Below are 19,997 nucleotides of genomic sequence, written 5' to 3'. Positions count from 1 at the left end.
AATCTGCCCCTATAGATTTTAGAAATACGCAGACCTACTGCAAACATTTATTTAGAACTGTTCATTGTCCAACTGACCATTAAAAGCACCCAAGTCATGGGGAGCTACAAAACCAGCTGCAGGATGATCCCACTCTAGTGCAGCTCTGCTGGCCTCATTATCAACCGCTCCCTGATTGATATGGAGCTGCATCCGTAGGAAGGAACTCCCATGAACCCTTCTATCTGCTTTATTTGCCCGGTGCGACAGTATTCAATATGCAGACATTGCCGCCCCTCTGTGTCGAATAAGTGCAGAATGGAAGACTGTGGCGCATCCCTAGGAGGACGCGTGTTGAATCACACTCCCTTAAATAGGATTAATACGGTATATAGCACGGCACAGGCATGGCACAGACTGAGGGAAAGGAAGGGTTTGACTTTGCTACACTCACCGACTCGCCGACCTCTGAACACAAGTCAATTTCACAGCTCAACAAACTACACATTCATAAATGGGTGAATCTGTATTGATACAGATTTTTCATAGACATCAGAAAATTCAGAGAGGGAACAGAGTGCACACCCTAGATACGTCCTTATAATATGGGCTAAAGGCCGTTCTTGAGCGTACCGCAAATGCTTACCACAATGCTTGGATGTTTGCTGGCCATGGACACACCCTGAAAGCTAGTTGTGCCGCTGTACATCTCTGTTCAACAGGAAGGCGCTGGATGTGTCACTAACTTCAAAAATAAAGGGAGGTCTGGCAGTATTTCTTCTCTCAGACACCAAGACTGTCATCGAGCAGCAAACTTCGTATGATTTATATCTGCTATTTCTATAGTTTATGTTATGCTCTACTGAGTCTTTGTAAAATGAGGCTAGGCATGCATTAAAACTGTTTTCAATGTGGTGTGTCTGATGCAAAATATATTTATCTTGCATGCCAATATCCACATGTTCATGGTTACTGGGCTGAGGTTGGTGTCACTCTGTCAGAAATGGTGAAGGAGGACCTCTGCTTGGAAGTCATGATGGCTTTGTTGTGCTGGGAGCATGAGGATAGCAACAGACAGTTGGTGGCACTTGCACTATTACTGGCCAAAACAACAAGTCTCTAAACATTGGGGTAGAGGAATAGCACCGACCAACACGTAATGGGTATTTGACCTTGCTTACAGTGGGGAGTAACTGAAACATATGTAGTGCTTCACCCCCTGCCTCATGACCTAAGGATATTTGGAAGCAGACTTATTAAAAGAACCAACTGCAGCTCTGGGGCCTGCAACTGAGCCTTCAGCCCACATGGCCTGAACTGTGTTACACGGCCAAGCAGAGTGTAAGGTTAGACTGTTTGGTATTAGTGCCACGTGATGGAGGTTGGCGCGCCTTGGAATGGCAGTTTTCGCTGTTTAAATCTGCAGAAGTGGAATGTGTTCTTCAGGTATCAGGCAGAGGTTGGTGGGTACAGGTTTGCTCTTCCAGTCAGCAAGCATTGGCAGCACAATCTAGCTGCTTAAAGTGTTCTAGGTCTTGTTGTCCACTGTAGGAAGTGCCAGCTCTCAGTTGCAATTGATGCTATCAAAGTGAGCTGTAACTCTGTTCTCTGTATTCCTCAATAATAATACATACTAAAAAAAACTTAGTCCACCAGGCCGAATTCACAAACCCAGTCCATGTCTGCAGGATTATGAAGCAGCCTAATTTTTCCAAAGCACCTGTAGCAGTACTTAGAAAATGGAGAGTCAAAAATTCTTCAATGATCTCACTTGATTTTTCCATTATCTTACAAGTTAATAGTTGGCTTCGCTGGCTTGTATTGAAAGATATTTGATTAAATTGTTCCCCAAATCTCTTGGGACTGCTAGTTCTAACAATTTGTAAATGTATAAGATTTGTTTTGACATTATTCCTCTTTCTTCAAATAGTATTTTGAATTGTTATGCCTTGCACCTTGAATACCTCCTTAAGAATAAAGACCTAATTCCGAGTTTGACGGTCCATGGGATAGCCAAACCCGTAGAGGCATGGCGGCTACCACCGCAGCGGTGGTCTGACCGCCGTGTTACAACTTTGCAGTTGGACCGTCATGGGTCCGCCGCAAACTCCGGGGATCCGTGAGCTCTCGGCGTTGGTGCTGTAGTCTGGGGTAGCAATATGCTGGTGGTGCTGCTGCCGCACCGCCAACCACATTATGACTTTCCTGACCTGCATACTTTTCAGGGCAGTGATCCTACCATGAAATTGGTAGCGGTCAGGAAAGTAAGAGGGTCCTACAGGGCCCCCTAGTGCCCCTGTGAATAGGGGTCCATGCAGGGGGGCACATGGAGATGGAGTGTCCCTCTGTGTGCATGAACCCTAGTTCCTGCATGGCATGGACTAGAAAGTCCATGTCGTGCAGAAACTTGCTTTGGCGCTCCCTCGGCGATGCAGTTCAAAGGCTCACAAATGAGCCTTTGAACTACACTGCTGCAGGACTACGCCACCGCCTGCCCAACCACGAAATGGCTCGTAATCTGGCAGACGGGCTTGGAGCGGGGCGCTGGCGTGGCGATCTGCTCCAAGACAGCCAAACTCATAATCAGGTCCCAAGTCTTGAACTTTTAGAAGGTATTGAAGATAGAGTCAAGGAGGATTCTTCACGGAGAATATTTTGCGAAAAGTCAAAAGACTCCTCAAGGAAGATACCTCTAGTACCTCGCATGTTCCCCCACCCCTGTATGATCCTATGAGACCCCTAACCCACAGTACCTACCCATTGGTACAGCATCAAGTAGCTGCAGTGGATTTGAGAACCCTGAAAATGGAACCTCTCCACAGTCCCCGAACCCCCCCCCCAAGTTCACCCCATAAAAGCCAAGGCCAAAGAAGGCATGTACTCCCAGACAGTAAACAAGGGTAGGAGAGTCCCAATTTTCAGGGCAGTTAGAAGCGCAGTTCGTACTGCACCGAGATTTAACCTCTCTCCAGCAGGACCAAAACAAAGAGCAGAGTTCAAGGAATAGTAGTGACCAGTCACAAATATCATCAGCAAAGTCGCAGTTGCTGCAGAAAAGGATAACACAGGAAGAGTAATTAGAGAATTAGTGTCTACCCCACAGCGAAGGAAGGTAGAGGATGCAGGGTGGAGTGACTATGGTCGTAGGACTGTAGGTGTGGGACATCAGCCTGCACTTCAAGAGAGAAAACAAAGCAGAAGACACTTTCCTCCCTAAGCAGAAGGAGAGCGTAATAGTCTCACCGGAGAGTTCGCAAGACTGGCTATCAGGTAGTGAGAATCGGAGACACAAGCAAACACAAGCAAAATCAGGAGAGAGAGGTAGGAAAAACCCAGAGCAGTTTTGGGAAACTAACGGACAGAATATAATCCATACACCAGAGTGTGGAGAGTGATGAAAAAGGGTTCAGGCAGATCAGGTCGTTTTTACCCCTTTTCTAGGATTGCCCAGCGTTAGCCGCTTCTCGCCCAACTCATGATTACCAAATAAGAGGCAGGCGCTGGAGACTGGAAGGCAGGAAACAGGAGTTTATTTCCGACGGAACAGAACACGTCAAATCAGACAACAGGGTATCTTCTCGAGGTGCTCTAACAAGTTTCTCTACGGCTCCGTCGTTTATACACAGGTTTATGATGTACAAACATTCTTTATTGTAATAAAGACACTTTGAAGTACGAAAAAGGCATGTTTGGAATCCCAGCTTCAGGCCTATTCCCATACCGGTCGTTCTGATGTTGTTTTCCCCTCCCAAATGTAACATGTGATTGTAATCTGCAGCCGGACGTCCTAACAGGACACGAGGGCAAGGGGGGGTGGTCAGATCTAAGGTTGGGCAGGCGATAAGATCACGTTTCGCTATGCGGGGCCGGAGGGGGTACATCCACAAGACCTAGTTTTATGATATGGGACTGGGTCGAGAGGCCAGGTGTAGCCGGGGGGGGGGTCATCAGAAGAGAGGAAGGGTGTTCCTGGGAGGAATGCAGGGGTGTCGGTCAGATCTAGGGGTGTGAAGGCCTTGATTAATCACCGCTCCTCTGATGTGAGGCGAGGTTCTACTGTAGGAAGCAATAAACTGCATCTGTTGGGCTAGGTGATGGCCTGGGATCAGGCCGGGCAATCGGGCAGGGAGGAAGAGGTTACCAAAAGGGCCCGTTCTATGGGTAGGATGAAAGAGCGAGGGGGCAGGGGTTCAGCACGGAGACAAGGTCGTGTTTAGCGGTGCGTTTATGGCCCGAACAGGAGAGACCGGGGGCTGTCGGGGCGCGGGGTGCTTGCGAGGCTGGAGAGAGAGAGAGAGAGAGAGATGCTGGCTATTGGCAATGGGCAGAGAGGTCATGACACACAGATGGCTACTATCTATGTTCGTGATGGGGCCTAAAAGGGAACAAGATGGCGGGACCACTGTTTCGTGACTTTCGCTTTACCTTCAACAGTGGCGAGGGTGAACACAAATGAACGCCGCTTATGTACATATACATTGTCAACAGAGAGCATGGGGGAACTGCTTTAAACCCCAGAAGCAAGTTGCCCCACCCATGATATCCAAGAGAGGCCCCTTATTGAAATGGACTACACAAGGGGTGCATGGAGACTGGCAACATTGGAAGCATTTGAAAAACAAACTACAGGTATCACCCTAGCATCAAGGGACATACAGAGCCTGCTTAGTTCCCTCATAGGGAATGAGAATGACATAGTATTTCAAAAGGTTGGCGTATGGAACATTTGCTCACTAAACCCAGATGTGATGGGTCTCTATTTAATTTGGTCAGAACTGTAGTCTGAGATCAGCTAAGGAAAATGTACCTCGACAAGCCGGACATCAGATCTTTCATAACTCAGTCTGTGCAGCCAAATGAGAATTGCGCACAATAGATAAATAAGATAAATGAAAAATGGACTCAGGAAGTATATCAGAGTTGGGAGGTGACAGGAGGTAACGCTGTATTATTTTTATAAAGTAGTTAAGAAGGGGTTGCCTTCTGACATGCAGGACAGCTTAGACAACATAGTGGCACTAGAAGCCAAACCCTGGACAGAAATATCAGCACACATAATCCACTTTTGCAAAAAAAAGCAAGAGTAAGAAAGGAACAAACAGGAAGTCCCAGAGTAACCAGCAGCCATGATAGTGCAGCAGACACCAGTGAAGAAAGGAGCAATGGAAGGTGCTTTAGTAGCAGCAGCCACTCAGATGACTGCAATGTCTGCGGGATGGGTCCCAGGAACCACCCAACAACAGTACTCATAGCAGCAGAACAATGTAAGGGTACCAGAAAATTGCAGTGGAGGACGAGGAGGAATACGAAGAGTTCGGATGAGTCCTCAGAGAAGGGATCAGGCATGTTATTATTGTCTGACGTTTGATCATTTTATTAAAGACCTCAAAACAAAATGATGGGAGGGCAAAATGGTAGAGTAGGTACTTACAATAAAGCAGGAAATATGACAATACAGTCACAACCAAGCACACAAATCATATATGTGCCCCAGACATCCTCGCAAAATGTGCAGCCACCAGTGATGCATCAAGAGCAGCAACTGCCTCAGTAAAACTACCAAGCACCTTCCATGGGGACTTCACTTCAAAGTGGACAAGGAGGTGTAGTTTTGAGGGAAGGACGTTCTTTGCAGATAAATTCTGTGGGAGGATACACACAGTGAGGATGCCTCGAGGGTATTTCTGTGTGTCCGGTTTTATCAGTAATGCACAGGCCAGATTAGGAACCCACTGTGACGGTAGCTATCAATGACAAAAGGCATGCATTCCTCGTAGATACAGGAAAACCAAATCTTGTATTAGAGAGAGAGGCCGTCCAATTTCCAACAGATCAATGGACACACATGGATTCTTTGGGGAGGTTACACGGGCTCCTTTTACCAAGCCAGTGGAGATGGAAGTATGAGGGAGGCACATTAATGGGTGTCTACTGTTCTCTTCAGCTGCCCCAGATAATATGTTAGGGAGAGATTTGATGGCCAAATTAAATATAATCATTCATTTTCAATCAGATGGTACCATGATTTGTTCCACCCCTGGTGACCCACCAGCCAGAATCATGGCACTAACGGTAGATTCCTCCACCAGAGACCAGATTAGAGCATGACCCGCTGATAGGGAGGCCTTCACTACAGCATACTACAGCAGTATATACCATTATTGCAGAAACACCACGGTTACTGGGAAGAGAGGTTGAATTGCCCAAAGAATTTTGTTTTTGACAACAGGGACAGGACTCTGGGCTGTCACATGCTGAATTGATATTACAGACAGAGGCTTTGAAAACAACACCAACCTATGAAGCTCTGATAGCCAGCGACCATAATCATGTCTTTTGGCCAGGTTTCATTGTCCTTGAGCCAGGAAAAATAGTTAGAGAGATACTGGATGACCAGCTGTTTGATGATAACCCCAAAAAGACAATTGTAATTTTTTCAAGAGGACATACCATTAAGGATAGTGTTAGAAGTAAGAACTCCCACACCAAGCAGAGTGGTTGATTCAATTAAGGAGCAAATCTGTCCCAAGTGGCAGAAACCTTTTGGACTAAGTGTCCCCAAGATGTTCGCCTCATCCATACTGCCACGCCATTCCGAATTACATTGAAGGAAGGTGTCCTCCTACCCAGAGTTAAGCAATATCCCCTGTCCAAGGAAGCAGGTGAGGGAAAGGCCCCTACTGTTCAGGCGTTGTCAGAACAGGGAGTGATTTACCCTGGATTGTCTCCTTGTAACACCCCAATTTACCCAGTCACGAAATCTACGGGTAAAATTTGGCGCATGGTTCAAGACCCCTGCCGCCTGAATAACATAGTGGTATCAGACTTCCCAATTATCCCTGACTCCTCCATCATCTTGACAAATATTCCACAGGGTACCAGGTTTGATTTAAAGAATGCCTTCTTTAGCATCCCTCTCCATTCAGACAGCCACTATCTGATAGTATTCTCATATTGTGGGTTTCAGCACTAGTACTCTCGTTTACCCCAAGTGTATTGTGAGTCCGGTAGCGTGTTCAACAGAGCAATAAAAAAAAGAACTTATAAAATTTCCAATGTGACAGCACTCTGTTTCAATATGGCAATGACAAATTGATCTGTAGTCCCACTGAGCAGCAGTGCAAAAGAGACACTATGGGCCATATTTAGGTAGGTGTTTTGCGATCGCAAACCCTGAGATTCGCAGAATCCAGGGTGTTTGCGATCGCAAAAATGTGTGATGCGATGTAGGTAAGTATTGTGCCACGCAAAATTGCTATTCGCAAAATTAGCGATTAGCAATTTTGCGAGGCATGGATTCTGCAAATTAAATTGCGAATTCGCAAGCTGCATCCAAATAATTGCGAAAATCGCAAACAACGTCACGCAAAATGCAAATTCGCAATTTGCTATGTAGGTAAAAATAGCAATTTGCGATTTTACGAAATTCGCTATTTTGCACTTCTCAAATACCGCCAACTCAGAACAGGTGGTAACCAGGTGCAACCTATTTAAACTGGCCCACAATGGCACAGTGGCTTCTCACAATGGCTGGGCTTTATGTAATAGCCAGGAGGCTGCGTATCTGAGAGGCTGAAGAGAGAAGGAGACGCCAGGAGAGGATCTACAGGACACGCATCACCCTCTTCCAGTGCACTGAGGAGGACATCCATGTGCACTACAGGCTGCCCCCAGAGAGTATCCTGGAGCTGATAGAGGAGCTGACACCCATGCTGGAGCACCCCACATACAGGGCACACACCATTTCCACACACATACAGGTGTTGTGCTCACTGCACCTCCTAGCATCAGGGAGTTTCCAGGGGGTAATAGCCGCAGTAGGAGGGGTCTCCCAGAGTGCAATTTCGCACTTTTTTCACGCTTTCCTCAATGCTATCAAGCAGAGGATGCATAACCACATCAAATTCCCAAACACACAGCAGGAACTTGGCCAGACAAAACAAGATTTTTACCAAATTGCTCAATTTCCCCACGTGATTGGCTGCGTAGACGGAACCCATGTCGCACTGTCCCCCCCATAACACACAATGAGTATGTGTTCAGAAACCGGAAATCATACCATTCTTTAAACATTCAGGTAATCTGCAATGCTAAACATGTAATCACAGATATTGAAGCAAAATTCCCAGGGAGCACTCATGATTCCTTCATTTTCCGACACTGTGGTTTACATCGCAGGCTCACAAATGGCGAGTTTGGAGAGGGATACCTGCTAGATAATTGTATGGCACACACAAACACTAGTATGTAATGTCTGAACTGGCAGTAAATCAATAAACATCAAAATTCTTCATCCCTGCAGGAGACAGTGCATATGCTGTGCGGGACTAAATCCTCACACCCTACCTCAATCCATCCACAGCAGCAGAGCGGAGTTACAACACTGCCCACAGAGCCACAAGATCCACCATTGAGAGGACCTTTGGAATCCTCAAAAGCCATTTCCAGTGCCCTCATAAGAGTGGAGGTACCCTACAGTACAGCCAGGAGACATGTTGCAAGATTGTGGTGGCCTGCGCAATGCTGCACAACATCGCTACCAAGAAGGGCACCCCAGTGGATCTGACAAATGCAGACACATCAGATGAGGAGGATCCAGCTCCCCAACGCAGATGTGCAGGTGGAGCCGGGGCAGCTGCCGGGCGTCTGAGACGTGATGACATCACACAGAACTACTTCTAGGTGAAATGTTGATGCAAAGAAAATCGTTTTATTCCCTTAACTGCAGGAGGTGAAAAGTAACACAGTGTGACTGTAACTATGTTGGTAGCACATGTTATTTTCCTCACAGTGCCATCATAGAAGTGAGTCATTTACTCCTCATGGCATGTATTGCCTCACAAGATGTCATAGATGCATGCCGCCACTTCACCTCCGGCGAGCACGCCCTGATGCCCCTCCTTCAGCCTGCACACTTGCCTCACTTTCGTCATCCACAGCTCTGGCCTGGCGCCCACTCCTGCGCCTTTCAGCAGGAATTGGTGGAGTCGGTGTGCTCCTGCTGGACTTCCCATCAGTGTCCAAGCTCCCTGGTGTTCCAATTCCCCTGGTGACGACAGCCCGCAGTTGATCTAGTGCATGTGTGACCTGCATCAGGCCCCTGGCAACATCCTGGCAGCAGTGTGCCATCTCATGTTGCATGCTTATGCATCTCCGTGCTAGCATGGAGATTGCATTTGAATGGCGGCTGACAACCCTACTGAACTGGTCCAGGCGGGTGTGTAGCCGATTTTGTTTCCTGCACCTGGCCTGCCTATCCCTTCTTTTCCCCCTCAGATTAGCCTCTGAAACTTGTGCGATGGTTGTCACCCCAAGTCTCAGCTCCGACATGTGGCGGTTATGTTGTGCTAGCTGGCGCTGGATTGACATTATCCCTTTGCTTTGCAGGCGCTATACACGCAACATGTTGCCCTCCAGGCCTGTGAAGACTGAGTGTGTACTCGAGGAGGCATTGCTGGTGGTGGCCCGTGCCCTCTGTCTTGCACCACTGCCGGGTGCGGTTGGTGCGCAGGATTGTGTTGTGCCTTGCCTTGGGATTTGGGATTGAGCAGACTGTGTGTCCTCATCAGCATCCGTAGACACTGATGCCATTGGTTGTAGTGCTGGAACAATTCTGCGCGTTTGAGTGGCGCTTATGGTGTGCCCCTTGCGGCACCCTACCTCTCCTGCCCTGCCCGTTCCTCATCTGTTGCTGTCTCCCCCACTGCAGCCACTATGTCCTGTGTTGTTGGTCCAGCTGAAAAAATAATAGCACACATGAGTTGTGTGTCAATTTTTTTTTTCAAGACATTAAAGTTCTTGATACTACTAATGACATGACTACTTGTCTATTTTGCACATTGCTAGTATGACTCTTCCCTATGTACCCTTTGTATGTGTCACAGGACCAAGTTTCAGTGCATGGGACTACACTTCCCATAATGCAATTCTGGGTGACCCTCAACACATGGACTGGATTTCTATTCATGCATGGGTATTTTGGGCTCTGAGTGGGATGGGTATATTTTGGGGATATTGGCATGCATCTTAGCTTCTTTGGTGTCTCTATTTTCGGAGCTGTCAAGATCAGCCACACCCGTCACAGACTCAGGCATGAGTGTGCCCTCCACCAACTCCTCCAGGGGCATCGGATCTGGTGCAGTTGAGGTACCACCTCCAGTCGCCTTTGCCTCTGCCAGTCTGGTGGCCACCCTCTCCTTTGATCTCTGCCTCATGTCGTACCACCTCTTCCTTAAGTCCTCAGTGGTACGCTCGGTTACGCCTATGGCATTGACCTTTTCTTGGATGTCACTCCAAATTTTTCTCTTCCTGGCCTCAGGAGCATGGAGTGAGGCTTTCCCAAACAGGAGGTCATGTTGCCTCACAACCTCCTCAGTCAACACCTCGAGCTCCCTCTCTGAGAACTTTTGTTTTCTCTTCCTGCTGTGTTCCTAAGCCTGCTTGTCCCCACCCTGGGATTCCATTTCAGCTTGTATGAGTTGCAGAGACAAAACCACACTCTCTCCTTACTGTCTTTCAGGCAGCAACTGACTCAGGAACAGGTGCAGGCAATCAGGTACAGCATGGGAAGTCACACTTCCTGGTTGTGATGTCATCATTCTGCACCTGAATGGGTTTTTCCCGTTTTTGCCATTCCTTATTAGCGAATTCGCTAATAAGGAATCGCTATTTGAGTAATCACACTTTTCTTCTGTGATTTTTTGGTAATCGCTATTTTATTGCGATTTTTTATCTACATCGTGTTTTGCGAGTCCAAAAGTGCGATTCGCAGAAAATCGCATTTTCAGAATTGCAAAAATTGATTTACCTACATATGCCCCTATACCCCTGCTAACCACTCTTGGCCAGAGAGGATACCAAGTTGAGAGAGAGAAATTTCAGTACTGCCAGAAAGAAGTCCAATACATAGGACAATTGCTGTCAGTGTCTGGTCGATGTGTAACACCTTAAAGGGCAGCCTCCATCCGCCAAATGACAGAACCAGAAACTGTCAAAGGAATGCAAAGGTTTCTAGGTCTCTGTAATTTAGTGAGATAGTGAGTTTTTAATTATAGCATGTTAATAGCACCATTGTACGCTGCTATCATACAGGCAAGAGACAGAGAAGACAGGATAACACAAGAGATGAATTAGACTTTTCAGAAGCTGAAAACTGAAATAACAAATACTCCAGTCTTGGGAACTCCTGATTACACCAAGGAGTTCTATTTATTCTGCCCTTGTAAAGGCCAGGTGATGACAGCTGCACTCACACAGAAGTATCCGCTAGGGGAAAAACCCATTGCATTCCTCAGTGGGTTGCTGGATTCAGTTTTGAAAGGCTCTGGCCACTGCAGCCTTTGCAGTGTACACAAGCACCCCCATCATTATGGGGGCACCCTTGACTCTCTATGCAGAACATGCAATATTTCCCATAGTACAGAAGTCAAAGACAACTCTGACAACTCAGAGAGTGTCTTGGTATGAGGTGATACTATCACTACTTTCTTTGAAAGTTGTGAAGTGCCATACGGCGAATCATGTGACATTCTGTACCCACCCAAAATTAGACTCTAAGGAAGATGTGCAAATTATAGTCCCAACGAATGTAATCATGCAACAGAGGATCCTATACCAGGTAGCATGGTCTTCTTTGTTGATGGCTCTTCTACCACTGATCAGGAGAAAGGAATTAGATACACAGGAGGAGCAGCAGTAGTCACAAGAACAAGATTCCTCATATACATTACAGGCAGTGGAGCAGCTGACATTACCAGCACACTATTCCGCCCAAGCAGCAGCATTAACGGCAGTAATAGAAGTTCTTTAACTTCAAAAAGGAGAAGTCATTATCATATGTCGGTGATCTTGTGGTGGAAGAACGAGGTGAGAGAGTCGCAGAGGTCTTGCGAGGGAGTGATGTCGGTGTTGCAGGCGCTGGGATTTGAGAGCTCTTTGACGATGTTGAAGAGCTCTTTGTTGTTGTGGGTTTTTTTGTCCAGTCTTTCTTTCAATGTTGTCTTCTTGGTGCTTCGGATCAGCTGGTGGTGTTTGCGGGTGGCGTTCTTGAGGGCGGTCATGTTCTCTGCTGTATGGTTGTGGCGCCAGGCTTTCTCGAGGGTGCGGCAGGTTTTCTTGGAGTTTTTGAGGTCGATGGTAAACCACGAGGCTTTCCTGCTGCCGGGTCTGCTGGGAGGATTCTTCAGTGGTGCGAGTTCGTCGGTGCAGTTGGTGAGCCACTGTGTGAGGTTGCAGGCTGCTTCGTTGGGGTCCGTCGTGTTGGTGGGCGGGTTCTGGCTGAGGGCGGTGGTGAGCTGGTCGGCGGTGATCTTGCTCCAGCTTCTGCGGGGAACCTGTTGCAGGTGGTGGTGGGTCGTGGTTCTCCTGAAGTTGAAGTGGACGCAGCTGTGGTCTGTCCAGTGTAGTCCGGTGGAGTAGCTGAAGGAGATGTGCTTGCTGGAGGAGAAGCGAGGTCAAGCGTGTGTCCGGTGTAGTGGGTGGGGGTGTTCACCAGCTGCTTGAGTCCGAGGTTGGCGAGGTTGTCCAGCAGGGCGGTGATGTAGCAGTCCTTGTTGTTCTCCAGGTGGAAGTTGAGGTCCCCTAGGAGGATGTAGTCTGTGGAGGTGAGGGCGTGTGGACTGACGAAGTCTGCGATGGCTTCGCTGAATTGTGTGCGTGGTCCCGGAGGTCTGTAGATGAGGGTGCCTCTGAGGGTGGTCTTGGGGTTGGTGTGTATCTGGAAGTGAAGGTGCTCGGCGGCGGTGAGGGTGTCGTCGGAGTTGGTCGTGATGCGGATGGTGTGCCTGTGGACGATGGCGATGCCTCCTCCGGTTTGGTTGATGACAACTCAGAGAGTGTCTTGGTATGAGGTGATACTATCACTGCTTTCTTTGAAAGTTGTGAAGTGCCATACAGCGAATCATGTGACATTCTGTGCCCACCCAAAATTAGACTCTAAGGAAGATGTGCAAATTATAGTCCCAACGAATGTAATCATGCAACAGAGGATCCTATACCAGGTAGCATGGTCTTCTTTGTTGATGCCTCTTCTACCACTGACCAGGAGAAAGAAATTAGATACACAGGAGGAGCAGCAGTAGTCACAAGAACAAGTTCCTCATATACATTACAGGCAGTGGAGCAGCTGACATTACCAGCACACTATTCCGCCCAAGCAGCAGCATTAACGGCAGTAATAGAAGTTCTTTAACGTCAAAAAGGAGAAGTCATTATCATATATTCAGATTCAGATTATGTAACAACCACTGTACACTCCAGTATCATGAGATGGAGCAGGAGAGGGTTTCTTAAATCATACAGTTGTCCTGGGATGCATAGTAACCTCTTAGAGGCACTAATAGAGGCACTCGTGTTACCACAGGCAGTGGTGGTGGTGAAGTGTGCAGCGCACACATGTCGACAAGATTATGTGCCCCGGGGTAATGCACTAGTCGATCAAGCAGTCAAAGATGCAGCTAGGCACACGCCCTTAACTGTGCCATCAAACCTGCCCCTGTTCTGGTGACCTGACTGCTCATCCCCAGAGTCTGAATCCAAGACTACCACTGGCAACAACACACCTCATTATACTGAGACAGCAAGTTGACACCTGAGAGAACTGCAGGCGGCTGCTCCCTTGCACGAAACACAGTTATGGGAAAATAGAGGATGCATCCAGTCAGGGGATGCCCTACTGTGCAGGCAACAAGTACAGTTAAACCAGTGATGCCACAGGCTGTTCTTGCGATTGCTCTGGATCACATCCATACCCATATCTCCAGAGAGTATTTGGAAACACAGATTCAACAGGAATGGTTTGTTCCCAATTTGCATGTCACAATTACCATGTATCTGCACAACTGTAGTATCTGCCAACAGTTTTTCCTAATCCCACCCTGAAAGTGATGCATTCCGTGACCACAAGGTACCTTTAAAGCCCTTCATCTAGATATGATAGGTAGGTGCAGTAACTGCAGGTTCCTTCTGTGGCGGGTTGCCATTTACCCAATTGATTTAAGCAGGACCGTGCATACATTCTGACACCAAAATAAGCAGCTACATTCCAAATTCATTAAGTAATACCAAGATGGGGAATCACAGAAGGGACAAGATCCGACAATGGCATTTAATATTTGAGCATATTACTGCGCAGTTAGGAATAAGCATAAGTTATCCTCCATAGACCATCTCTAAAGTAATGCCATAGTTGAGTGACTGAATGGACTCTTGAAGATCAAGATCAGCAAGTTATGTGCTACCATGAATGAGAAATGACTATACTGCTTGCCAATATCAAGTCAAGTTCAAGTTTAATACTTTATTCGACAGCATTGTCATAAAAGCATGTTTCCCTAAGCTAAACAGAATAAATACTACACTAAAATTTTAAGAACAAGTTAAAATACATATTAAATACCATCAATTTATACAGTGCGGGCGAATATTTCAATTTATAAAAATCATACATTATTATCCGAGTCACAGTGCAGGGCCTTGACGAATTGAGTTAGCATTGTAATTACATTTCCCACAATTATTTGCAGTTTAAAATGCGCGTACGTATTATCCAGGCCCACCCCAAGTATTTGGCTACAGCGATAGCAAGGATGGGGGCACAATTTGATCTTAATATCCTTAGTGCCTCTAGATGTTTCCTTGTCCCCAAATTCCTACAAACCGGTTTTAGCCATCTACTTCTTGGGGCAGCATATAGTGGGCAAGCAAAAAGAAAATGTGGGATGTCCTCTACATGTACTTTACAATAGGAACAAATATTTACATTGCCTGGGGACCATTCTAAACTGGAAATACAGCTTCCTATCCAAGGGTTTGGAAATCAAATCCCAATACTGTTCGCATCTGGGGATAATTTTAAAATCCAAGAACTGTGATGTCAACATGGATGATTGGTTAGAAGTCAAAACAGTATTATATATCATATCCCAATACATTTTTTTCAATAATGCCTTGGATGGAAAGACTAGCGGGTCTACTGCAGTCCACAGGTGACCTAGGTGCAATTTTTGGAGCAAGTTCCTAATTTCTTTAAGCCAAGATATGTTATAGAACCGATCAGAGCTTACAACGTCCATAAGAGCAGCTGCGTAATGTCCCAGTTCAGGAGTAGTCTTTATACGCCTCCAATATAGGAGGGGACGCAATCTGGCCATATCCTCAATCTTTTTCCTCCCAAGATCATATTGGAGCGGGATCGAAGGAGTGCTCTGCGGGAGACCAGCCATTCGACGAAGGAATTTATTTTCTGCAATGACCAGAGTACTCAGATACTCAGATTGGTAAAGCCCCATAGCTCTGATCCGTATAGGCAGGCGCCCAACACTTTCATACTGTAAATCTCCATTATTGGCTGGATGGGTTTTGTGAATGAAGATTTATGTTTTTGTGCTATAGCCCCGGCCAATTGATTGAACTTTAACACCACAGAGTCCATATGGGATTTCCAGTTCATGTTGGCCTGTAGGGAAATACCTAGATAGGTAAAGGCGTTCACTTCTTCCAATAGAGACCCATTAAAATGCATTTTCCCCTTAAATTGCTTTGCAGGGTTCAGATTCATAAACTTAGTCTTTGATGTATTTAGTTCCAGGCCTCGGATCCGACAGAAATCACCAAAAGCGTTTATTGTCTTTTGTAAACCACTAGGGGTCCGCGAGACCAGTAAAGTGTCATCAGCAAACATTAATACTGGAACCCGCACCCCATCTAGTATCGGGGCATCTGTCGGAGATAGCTGTAAAAAGTCTACTATGCCATTGATATTGAGAGAGAATAAGGTGGGGGCCAGGACGCAGCCCTGCCTTACTGTGGAAAATGACAATGTATATATACATAAGCGGCGTTCATTTGTGTTCACCCTCGCCACTGTTGAAGGTAAAGCGAAAGTCACGAAACAGTGGCCCCGCCATCTTGTCCCCTTTTAGGCCCCATCACGAACATAGATAGTAGCCATTTTTGTGTCATGACCTCTCTGCCCACTGCCAATAGCCTGCGTCTCTCTCTCTCTCTCCCCCACTCCCCAGCCTCGCGAGTATTCCCCCGCGCCCTGACAGCCCCCGGTTTCTCCTGCGCGGGCCATAAACGCACCTCTAAACACGACCCTGCCTCCGTGCTGAACCCCTGCCCCCTCGCTCTTTCATCCCACCCATAGAACAGACCCTTTCGGTAACCTCTTCCTCCCTGCCTGATTGCCCGGCCTGATCCCAGGCCATCACCTAGCCCAACAGATGCAGTTTATTGCTTCCTACAGTAGGACCTCGCCTCACATCAGAGGAGCGGTGATTAATGAAGGCCTTCACACCCCTAGATCTGACCGACACCCCTGCATTCCTCCCAGGAACACCCTTCCTCTCTTCTGATGACCCCCCCCGGCTACACCTGGCCTCTCGACCCAGTCCCAAGTCATAAAACTAGGTCTCGTGGATATACCCCCTGGCCCCGCATAGCAAAACGTGATCTTATCGCCTGCCCAACCTTATCAGACTACCCCCTCCTGCCCTCGTGTCCTGTTGGAATGTCCGGCTGCAGATTGCAATCACATGTCACATTTGGGAGGGGAAAACAACATCAGAGCGGCCGGTATGGGAATGGGCCTGGAGCTGGGATCCCAAACATGCCCTTTTTGTACTTCAAAGTGTCTTTATTGCAATGAGGAATGTTTGTGCATCATAAACCTGTGTATAAAAGACGGAGTCGTAGAGAAACTTGTTAGAGCACCTCGAGAAGATACCCTGTTGTCTGATTTGACGTGTTCTGTTCCGTCGGAAATAAACTCCTGTTTCCTGCCTTCCAGTCTCCAGCGCCTGCCTCTTTATTTGATAATCGTGAGTTGGGTGAGAAGCGGCTGACGCCGGGCAAACCTTGAAAGGGGTAATCGACCTGATCTGCCTGAACCCTTCGTTTTACAATTGGCGCCCAACGTGGGGCCCATCAGCGACACGTGGATCCAGTGGGAGAGGTCCCAACGACAGAGTGAACGACTGCAACGATCGGGAAGAGCTCCTGCCCGATAGACCCTTGTCTGGCAGCCGATCATCCGAACTTCACTGGTTCCGAGCAGACCTCTCTCGAGTGATCTACGGTCCTGACTGGGAACCATCAGGAGTGCCACAGCAATTACGGAGAATAGAGGACGATCGGGCGCTGGAAACGGAAGACGAGAAACTGTCCATGCGGTCCGGGTAAGGTCGTGTAACACGACAAATTGCGAATTGATTGTTTGATTGTCATTGGAAAATACTAGTATTACGCATTTGATTGTTGTGTTCTGAGAGATTCCCTGTCTGCAAACGGGGAAGGATAGGAGTATTCTCCCTTTGCAGATAGTGAAGGGTGGGTAGCGCAGGCTTTTGCCCCCGTTGTAACCCGTCGCGCCTACTTCCCTCTCCATTCGATTGATTGTTACCCAAGCATTTATTGTTTTGGAATTGGTTCTCTTTGGATCATTCTCTATTTGCAAACAAGCACGGAGTCGCCATACTCCGTTTAGTCTTTGCAGATAGTGAAGGGTAGGTAACGCAGGCTTTTGCCCCCGTTGTAATCCGTCGTGCCTATTTTTATCCCCCACTGATTGATTTTTTGACCGGACATTAATCGTTCGGAATTGGTTCTCTGAAAGGATCTTCTCTGCCTACAAACAGGGAGGAACAGGAAGACCTCTCTCTTTGCAGATAGTGAAGGGTAGGTAGCGCAGGCTTTTGCCCCCGTTGTAACCCGTCGCGCCTATTTTTATTCCTCATTTGATTGATTGATTGTTTGTCCGAACACTGATTGTTTGGAATTGGTTCTCTCTTTGGGTATTCCCTATTTGCGAATACTGTAGAATAGAAATATTCTATCTAGTCTCCGCAAAGTAGTGAAGGATAGGTAGTGCAGACTTTTGTCCCCGTTGTAACCCGTCATGCCTATATTCTCCCCATTAATCAGTAGTTGGTTCAGCCCGGACCATTTATTAGAGGTAGACCATCTGGCTCCACCGGAAGACACCCCTAATAAAAAGGACATATATAAAGAAAAATGCGGATTAGCCGCTGTATCGTGCTAGCAAATTAAAGAACATAAAAATCGTTAGGAAAAGCAAAAGGAATCGAGCAACATCAGTAGGCCACTGATGAGATCTCTTTTCGACCTCGCTGAAATGGAAACATTAGGAACAACCCCTCAGGAAATATGAAACTAGTGAGAAGAGCCGAACTCAACGCTATGACTGCAAGACAGCTCGGCTCCACCGCCCACTCCGCCCGAATAACGACAAATCCTAGGCAAATATTAGAAATATACAACACTCCAGCAAGGGAACATGTTAAAACGTTTTATTTTACAACTATATATTAAACAACTATTTACATGGCAAACGGCTGCAACACCAAACCCACAATGCAATTCGCCGCCTGTTTGACGCCGTTCCTGTCCCTCCTTCCTCAAAGTAGCAATGTTGGGCTACTTTGGGCTACTTTTTAGTAGGTTTTTTGGGCGTTAGAAAGTCTACAAAAGCCATCAGCTGGCGAGGTAGCGTCGGTGGCGGCCTGGGGTGGAGGACCATTGTGCAAGTAGCCCGGAGGCGACACCACGCGCCGAGGCCTGCCCCCAGGATGTATCAGCGTTCCGCTCGACGAGCCCCGCGGTTGGCTGACCGGGGGACCCGCTCCTGTGGCCGTGGTAAAGAGCGGCTGGCCGCCATCGGCCGGAGAAGTCGTGGGGTGAATGGCCCGGCCCGGAATGAACTGGTCCTCCCATTCCCTTCTTCTCCCGGCGCCTTGCAGGCCACGGGGGGGGGGATGTCTTGCATATGCCTCTGACCCCCCCCCCTCTTTCATCGCCTGGTCCAGCCATAACGAATGTCAGCGAGACGGCGTGGGGTGCACTGGGAGGGAGAGGCGGCGCAGACGAGCCTCTCCCACCTCCCCAGGTGGAGGCTCCTCAGCTGCACCCCCAACGCTCCACGCACCCGGCAAAGGGTTCGTCCACTCTTGCGGTGCAGCGACGCTCCACTCACCCAGCAGGGTCTCGTCCACTGCGGCGGTGCAACGACGCCTCGCCCGGCAGGCTGGAATCCGTCTGCTCTTTCGACCCAGTGACTGCCGGTAGCTGCAGAACTCCTAAAAATGGTGGTCGACCCTGCAGGAATGAGCCTGGCGTGCAAGGATGGCCTGGTCGCTGGCCAGCTAGAAAAACGAGTCCTCCGTCCAGAAGCGTTCTCCTCAGCTTTGAAGATTCTACGAGAACTGCAGGGGCCTCAGGCCCCCGATGGGGAACGACTGCCATGATTGCCCGCAGAACGACCAAGACGTAGCCACGAGACGTTGGCGCCCTCATGCTGGCGCCAGCCTCAGTTTTGAATGACCAAAAATACTGCAGACTACCGATTTGATCAGTTCCGGTGGAACATCAGTATGACCCGGTAGGAAAGATTGTTGCCCCCTCCCTTTTCTTTGATTGATGGTTCATGTCACCGGTCCCTTCTGTTGCCCCTTAACGAAACTTTTGGACTGCCGAAAGAGGTTCTGGTCCGACCACGAGTTGGTGGAGACATTTTGACTATACTTGGACCCACCTGACCCCACCCAAAATGGCGCCGATACAAACGAAACCCGCAACTCCCTGTTGTGTTCCGGATGCTCAGATTTGATATCAAGAGATATGTATGCAGTTTTTTTTTAAGCACATGGCGGGAGGGGATGAGTATTGATTGAACATTCGGACAATGATTTGATATTAAGTTCTGACGCGTCATTGATTACAGTATTATTGAAAGTTCGAATTTTCAACACTTATGGTACTTGCCCACAATGAATTTTCGATATAATTTTATTGCACTTATCGTACCTTGATGAAATAAAACGACCACCAACTCAGTTACGTTTTCCTCAAATAAATATGCCCTCAGGTACAGTTCCAGTCTGCTCCGTGGCCGGCCCACGTGGTTGTAGGCCTGCATTTGTATGTCAGCATTTTCTTAATTAAAAGTTTTGGGAAAAGCAAAAATAGTCGTAGCTCTTGGATTGGTAAGTTCGAAAACATGA

The 19,997-nt window shown here is 47.7% G+C and overlaps 1 long non-coding RNA gene across 2 annotated transcripts in view; it reads right to left on the bottom strand.

Moving 5' to 3' along the window:
- Nucleotides 1-19,997, bottom strand: part of LOC144826288 (uncharacterized) — a 105,950-nt gene that overhangs the window by 65,633 nt on the left and 20,320 nt on the right. The window lies entirely within an intron of this gene.

This window comes from Lissotriton helveticus, chromosome 3_2 (genome assembly GCF_964261635.1).
Source record: "Lissotriton helveticus chromosome 3_2, aLisHel1.1, whole genome shotgun sequence".
Classification (NCBI taxonomy): Eukaryota; Metazoa; Chordata; class Amphibia; order Caudata; family Salamandridae; genus Lissotriton; species Lissotriton helveticus.
This window is presented reverse-complemented; position numbering and strand designations above follow the sequence as displayed.